Source organism: Mus pahari, chromosome 5 (genome assembly GCF_900095145.1).
Source record: "Mus pahari chromosome 5, PAHARI_EIJ_v1.1, whole genome shotgun sequence".
NCBI lineage: Eukaryota > Metazoa > Chordata > Mammalia > Rodentia > Muridae > Mus > Mus pahari.
In genome coordinates, this window is record NC_034594.1 from 69741395 (window position 1) to 69749165 (window position 7771).

The 7771-nt window shown below is 47.7% G+C and overlaps 1 pseudogene; it reads right to left on the bottom strand.

The window, feature by feature from the left end:
* Window positions 1-5796: 5796 nt before the first annotated feature.
* LOC110321963 lies at window positions 5797-6601 on the bottom strand (annotated as a pseudogene).
* Window positions 6602-7771: the final 1170 nt, after the last annotated feature.

Sequence of the window (7771 nt, forward strand, 5' to 3'; positions counted from 1 at the left end):
CAGGATGTTTGTCTGGTCACTGGATGTCCTCTCTTTTAGGTGGATGAAGACTGCTGCAGTGAGCAGTGTGCAGTGCCCCACAGTGAACTGTGGTGGCGGTCATCTGTATCACCCGCTGTGTTAGTCATGCTGCGCCTGAGCCCTCCTCCTCGAGCCCACTCACTCCTCTGCCCCTGGAACCCTTTTTCCCCTTTCAACTCTCCTCAACTTGCCAACTGCTTCCAAAAGTTTAAAGTACGATATCTGGCAACAAAAATCAACTTTAAGAAGAAGGGTTCATTTTGGCTCACAGTCCGAGGGTACAACAGTCCATCTCGGCGGGTAAGGCCTGGCTGCAGGAGCAGGCAGCCTCTGGCCACCTGTATCCAGTCAGGAAGCAGAGAGGCGATTGCTGGCGCTTAGCTCTCTTTCTCCATCTTTTTTCAGTCTAGGACCCCAACCCACGTGATGGTGCCACCCACAATAGGTACTCACAGGTGTGCCCGATCCTCATTTCCCAGTGACATTAGTTTGTCAGGTTAACAGTATCAAGTGTCACATTAGCTTAGCACTTGAGAGCCAGAAGTTCAGCCCGGCCAGGCTGGGCTCGCTTCAGGGTCGTAGGAGGCAGGAATCGGGATGTGGTCCACTCCTGTCCCAGGAGATGTTCCCAAGAAGACCGTGTGTCCAGGTCATCAGGTTGTGGCCTTGTTCATCTCCTTGTGTCTGTGTGATGGAGGACACTATTTCTTGCTGTCCATAAGCTGGGGCTGCTCTTTCCTTGAAGTTCCTGACACCCCGACCCCTGAGATTTGCTGGCAGTTTACAGTATGGTTCCAAGTAGGTCAGTGGGAGAGGAACAAGTGACCCTGGTATATTATATAATATATTGTTTTAAAGTGCTACTCTTAACACACACACACACACACACACATACACACACACACACACAAACACACACACACACAGAGACAGAGACAGACAGACAGACAGACACACACACACACACACACACACACACACACACAGAGGCAGAGGAAGAGAAGAAGGGACGGTGGCATCACCTCAGGCAGCAACACAGCCCAGGGGAGCTGAACCTCAGCTAGAACTCGAGAACACTGAGATTCTGATCAATCTGAGCAGAGAGCACGACTGCCTGGTTCCTGATCACTGACAGGACCAGGCTCATTCAAGCTTGGTAAACCCTGTTCATAAAGGTAGGCCCGGAACTCCCTTCTGCTCCGGAGTCCTCTCGTGGGCCTGCAGATATCCTGGGGATCACAAACAGCAGAACAAAAGCTTACCATCTTTGCAGCTTAGATGCTGGGTCAGAGTCCTGCTCAACTCTGCATGGATAAATCAAACATGCCTGGGGTGTTCACGTAGAGGGTGTTCACACCAAGCCAGTAATCCTCCAATTCAAGGTCAAAGACACCAAGGGGCCCCGTCCCATGGTGTCTGGTGCTGATGGTTCTCAGCTGTCTGCTAAGTCAGTAACCTACTCACTGCCTGAGGTTTGCCTGACTCCAGCACAGCACAGTACACAGGGGATACTCAGGTTCTGCATCTGGCCCCACTGCCAATAGCCCCCGGTATGTGAGGCCGGGATGGTGGGCAGGCTCAGTGTGTGTGGCTCTTTCTCCCTGTGCCCACTCTGCTGACTTTCAAAAAACTCTAAATTCCAGGATAAAAGTCGCATGATGCAAAGCAGGAAATGGCAAGCAGATGAATCAGTGTGAAGCTCTTGAGAACCTGCAGCTGCACACCTGTCCTACTGTGTGCCTGGGGAGCAGGGGAGAGCCTGCCGGTGCTCTAGAAGGAACCGGCATGGCTCTCGTGGAGCACTTGAGTGGATGGTACATGTGACAGAGTACAGCTGCCGAGGGGATCAGGATGCTGTGAAGGGGATGCTGTAGGTCTCTGAGGCTGGACACCTGCTACCCCCCACAGCCAAGTTTCTCCCCGTCAAAGTCCCTGAGCACAGCCTGCTCCGCTCAGGACAAACCCACTTGCTTGGACTGACCTGAGAAGGGTCTCTGACCTGTTCACTGTTGGCTTCCCCCCCCCCCCCCCNCCCCCCCCCGCTCAACTCCGCTCTCCCTCCTGTGGTACCCATGAGACTGGACTCCTGGCTTTTGTATACCTCAGGCCTGTAACTGAAGATCCCACCCCTCCTCCCACTCAGAACCCTGAAACTCACATCCTGATCTGACTGCGGAGTGCTGTGCTCACAGCTGCCTGTTTGCATCAGGAGCCATCAAATCCACATGCCGCCGAGTCTTTCTCCCCCTCTCCATCTCTCTGACCCCTGGCTTTCTGGAGAGCCTGGGACAATGTCTACAGCATCCCCAACTTGGGCGAGGTGGACCATATCCTGTGAACCTTCATCTAGGTGCTGTGTCCTCTAGGAGTTCTGGGAGCTTCTTTTTCCCACCCACTCCAGGACTTCTCATCTCACATCCAGCACTGCCAGAATCCTCAGCAAAACCAATTGTCTCAAATACATACATAAATACATAAATAAATAAGGCTTCCATATGTCTGTCCATTCCACCATCCATCCTCTATTCACTGACCATTTAACCATCTATCCTGTATCTAGCTACTTATCTTTGGAGGTAGGGCCTTACTTACTATGTGCTCCAGGCTGGCCTCAAGGTTTCTATACTCCTTCTTCAGTCTCCCGAATGCTTCACTTACAGGTGTATGCCAACAGTCACCATAGCCTGCTTGAACTGTTCTTCTCTAAACTCATTGACAAGAACAACAGCCTCTTGCTGCACATGACAGGGTCCAGGAAAAGAGGAACCCAGTTGGAACGTTCACAGAGAATGGCTCGCCTCACCCAAGTTGTAAATGCTGCAGACTATGTCCCTGGCTCTCCAGCAAGCTGTTGGCAGGATCAGAGGGGGGGAGGGAAAGGAGACTGGGTGGCATGTGAGCGTGATGGCCCCTGATGCAAACACTCAGTCCTATTTGGATGTGAACTTGGGTTTATGCTACAAGGGTAAATAGCTGCTTCTGGTTCCAGGTGATGAGGGGAAAGGCCTCGCTATGGAAAGGTACAGCTCTTGTGCCAGCAGCCAGGTGACAAGCTGTTTGCTTTAGCACACTTTATAACAAAGGGACTGGCTTATCCCACTGAAGTTGGGGATGCTGCAGACAGTGTCTCCAGCAAGGTGAAGTTGAAACAGGATTGGAAAACATCTTTCCCCTTCTTTTCAATACTAGGGACAGATCCCAGGGCTTCATAAATGCTTGGCCAGAACTCTACCACTCAGCTACATATAAGCTTCAGAGATGTTTGAATATGGATGAAAGGTCAATCACACACACACACACACACACACACACACACACACACACACACACGGACAGAACTTTGTAGGATCACTGATCCCCGCAGAACAAAATATTTGCTTAAAGAATATTCTGTAATTATGTCTCAGTCTCTTGGCTATTGTCAAGTGAGGACTATTCTTTGTTTTGGTCTTTCGAGACAGGGTTTCTCTGTGTTGCCCTGGCTGTCCTGGNACTCATTCAGTAGACCAGGCTGGCCTCGAACTCAGAAATCCACCTACCTCTTCCTCCCAAGTGCTGGGATTAAAGGCGTGCTCCACCACTGCCCAGCAGTGAGGACTATTCTTTAGATAGTTTGTTTTTCTTTTAAATGATAAGGAATAGTGTTTTCTTCTTTTAAAAATAAAAAAAGAATGTTCTTTATTTGTATAAAAAATTATGTTTTTTAACAGTCTCCAGTCACTTTCAACAAACTCTTCAGTGTATTCCCTCATCTGTTTAACATTATCTAACTGTTACATCACCTGTCAGCCTCCAGGGCTCTGCTAAGACAGAGACGGTGCCTGCAGCACAGAGTGGTGAGAAGCAAAGGCCTCAGACATTGTCAAAACTCCAGCAGCTGTCAATTCCTGAGCATCATTACACTTCCCTGAAGGTTCTGAGGTATTTTCAAATTCTTTTTAAGGGGCAGGAGATGAGGACTAAGAATCCTAGGAACTTATGTAGGTTATCAAAGTCCGTAGACTGGAAGATGAAGTTGGGTAAAAGGAGGAGAAAGTGGGGCTGGGAAGCAGAGACCAGAGAGATGGGGAGGAGAAAGGCTGCACCTGGAGGAGATGAAGTCTCTGGAACTTGTCAGGGAGTCAGGGCATGAAAAACTATAGCTACAAGTCTGGGAGATGGACTAGAGGAGAGGAAACCTGGGATTTTATACCTCCCAGGAGATGGCACTAAATCCTACTGTGGCAGGCGCTGAGTTACCTCTAAGACTAAGCTACCTGCTTTCAAGAATTCGCACTATTCCTTGACAGATTCTAACACTGAGAATTTAAGTGTGTATGTTACAGGATTGCAGCTGAAAGATCCACAAAGTAAGGACTCCCCCATGTTCTGACTAAGGAGAGGCAACACCCCAAATCACACACAAGAAACGGCCTTGATGCAAACTGCAAGAGGACATTTTATTCCAGGTGCGCTCTGGGACCCACAGTCATATACCACACAGGGGTAGAGGACTGTGGACTCCCAGTAGCTGGGGAAGGGGGTATTTAAGGGAAAAAAGCACAACCCAAGGGGGTGAGAAGGGCATTATTGGAAAATACCAAAAATACCAGTTAAGAGTCACAAAGTGGGAAGTGAAGGAAAATACCTGATAATTTTGTGTTTATTTCTCAAGACAGTTTCTATGAGCCTCTAACAATAGCGCATTTGCATAGCGGGCTCCAGGAACGGTCAGGGTGACTTTTTTTTATTTGAACAAACACTCCCTGAACCCAGGAAGCGGGTGGGTGGAGGAATGTCGCTACCTGTTTTATGATTAGTATGCCTTGGAGCATTGAGTCACAAAGGTCACATTTTCAAGCCTGGGCCTAAAGGTCCAGTCTTTTTGTTTTTATGTTACACTTTTTCACAGCCACCCCGGAAGACTGGGCATCTATATTCAATAAAGCACTACAAGCTAATTAAGTCTAGAAAGCAAGAAACCAAGCAAGTAATGCTACCATCAAGTGAAGAGATTTCCTTCACTTAGGGCTTCTTATTTGTTTCCTAAAGAGCAACCATTCTGACCGTTAATATTGTCCATTACTGTACAATCAAACAATTTGTCAATTACTGCACAAACAATTTGCCAATTACTGTACAGCCAGATGGGTGATGATGATAAAAGCCCAATTTTTCCCCCTGAGCCTTTATTGCCTCTGTGACTTGGAACATAGCAGGCAACATGGAAGTTATTACTTATTTTTGAAGGGCCAGGGAAATGGGATCAAAAGCTAGGTAAACAACTGATACCAAACTATTCAGTCATTCAGAATCTCTCATACTAAAAAGTCATAACCTCCAGGCTGATGAAGCAAAGCCAGTATGATGATTTGCATTGCTCGGCCCAGGGAGTGGCACTATTAGGAGGTGTGGCCTTGTTGGAGTAGGTGTGTCAGTATGGGTGTTGACTTTAAGACCCTTATCCTAGCTGCCTGGAAGCCAGTATTCTGCTAGCAGTCTGCAGATGAAGATGTAGAACTCTCAGCTCCTCCTGCACCATAACTACCTGGACGCTGCCATGTTCCTGCCTTGATGATAATGGACTGTACCTCTGAACGCATAAGTCAGCCCCAATTAAATGTTGTTCTTTATAAGACTTGCATTGGTCATGGTGTCTGTTCACAGCAGTAAAACCCTAAGACAGCAGGTTTCTGTAACTCGGACACTCTGAGTCTGGGAAGAGCTGGTTTGGATCTTTCTGTCCAGGTTTTAGTTTGATCTCAGGCATCTTGCAGGGAGAGGCTTCACATTAACTCAGGATCTCAGGGTCCCTTCCACCGTGCCACAGTCTGCCCACTCTCTCCACACAGTTGCCTCCTCCTCTTCATTCTGTCTTTCCTCGTGCAGTCCTTCCTCATCCTCCCTCCTCCTCCTTCTCCTCCCTGCTTTTGTCTTGCTCCTCTTTCCTCTCCCCCCCTCTTTTGTCTTTGTCCTTCTTTTACTCAGAAGCTTCCTTCTTGCCTCTCTGCTCTGTCTGTTCTCTTCTAGAGTGTCTCTCAATGGTGTAATGAACCACGGGAACGCCATCTCTTCCATGGCTGATAGCACATCACTGGCATTGATTGAGACTTGCGCTTCCCTTTCATTGTGAAGTTATCCACACACCATGATGTGACATACAGAAGGAAAACCCTGGTAGTGCAGAAGGTGGCACTTTGGCCTCCTTGGAGATGCTAATGCCATCCAGGAATGCCTCCTTGATGATCCTGGTAATGATGGTGGTGTTGGGCAGGTTTAGGTCCTCAGGCCTCTGCTCAGATCTGAGCTTCCTCCGTCTCAGGCCTCCTCTTCACAGTTCTGCTGTCTGGACTTCCCATGTTGCTAAGATCTCAGGAATTTTGTTCTTAATGCTGATTTAAAAAACAAACAAACAAACAAAAAACAACAACAACAAATTACAGGGTAGCCGACAAAGTTCTGTGTTCTATTTGACAATATTGCTTGACTATATATATGGCTAATTATGTGAGTTTCTACCAAAGACAAATTCAAGAGAAATCTAATTTTTATTAAAAATTCTGTCCCTAACATGTTTGGTGATAAGTTAATTACCTTCCATGGCACATAAAAAATAAACAAAATGTTCTAGGTCATATTTTTTTCCTTTTTTCCCCCAATTTTTATTAGGTATTTACTTCATTTACATTTTAAATGCTATCCCCAAAGTCCCCTATACCCCCCTCCCGGCTCTCCTTCCCACCCACTCCCCCTTCTTGGCCCTGGTGTTCCCCTGTATTGGGGCATATAAAGTTTGTAAGACCAAGGGACCACTCTTCCCAATGATGGCTGACTAGGCCATCTTCTGCTACATATGCAGCTAGAGACACGAGCTCTGGGGGTGCTGGTTAGTTCATATTGTTGATATTTTTTTCTTAAAATGGAAGAAAAAATAAACAGGCCCAGACAATAAACAAATGAGAGACAAGTTTCAATATGAGAGTAGATTGGATTCAGCCAACCATGGCCTCTAGTTCACAAAAACAAAGGGTGAAACTGACTGTGGGTACTGTTAAATGCCCACTATGTGATTCTGAAAACCATCCATATTTGTTGCAGACACTGGAAAAAGTACTTAAAGCAGGCATAGTTTCAAAAGCCTTATCCTTGTTGTTTGGTTTTGGACCCCAGGACAAGGGACTGAGGTGCATATTTTACATACCAAAGCAGACCTGGCCTCTAGGTTCTCCCAGCATCCCTCAGACTCTACCTAGCATACCTTACCCCCAACCCTAAACTTTCCAGCCCAGGGGCTGGCTGCCTTCCCAGAGGCTCTTCCCTATATAATCTAGACATTTTGGTCTACTGACATCGTTTATTAGTGGTGATGTTTGAAGATGCTTCAGTGCTGAATCAGGGGTGTGTAGGCTGAGCATCCAAACCCAGGCAGGGATGGGGAGTGGTCGGTCATTCAACAGTGAGAGAGTTCATCCTCTGCATCACCTGGTCAGCTCCTTAGGTTCCAGAGGGCAGCTCAGCAGACGGACAGGGAGGATCTTAGCCCCAGGAGCAAGGCTGTGAATGGAGATTCAGACCTTACAGCAACCAAGAAGGCAGCGCTTAGGAAGGACAGGCTGGGGCTGGGGGAGGCAAGTGGGCTCTGCGTGCTGTGTCAGGGCCAGTTGTTATAGCCCTAACCTTGGAGCTGAGCACACAGGAGGAGACACCTTCAGAGAACCCTATAAAAGTAATTTTAGGCGGTTTTCTTCCCCCTTGCTCCTACATAACTGCT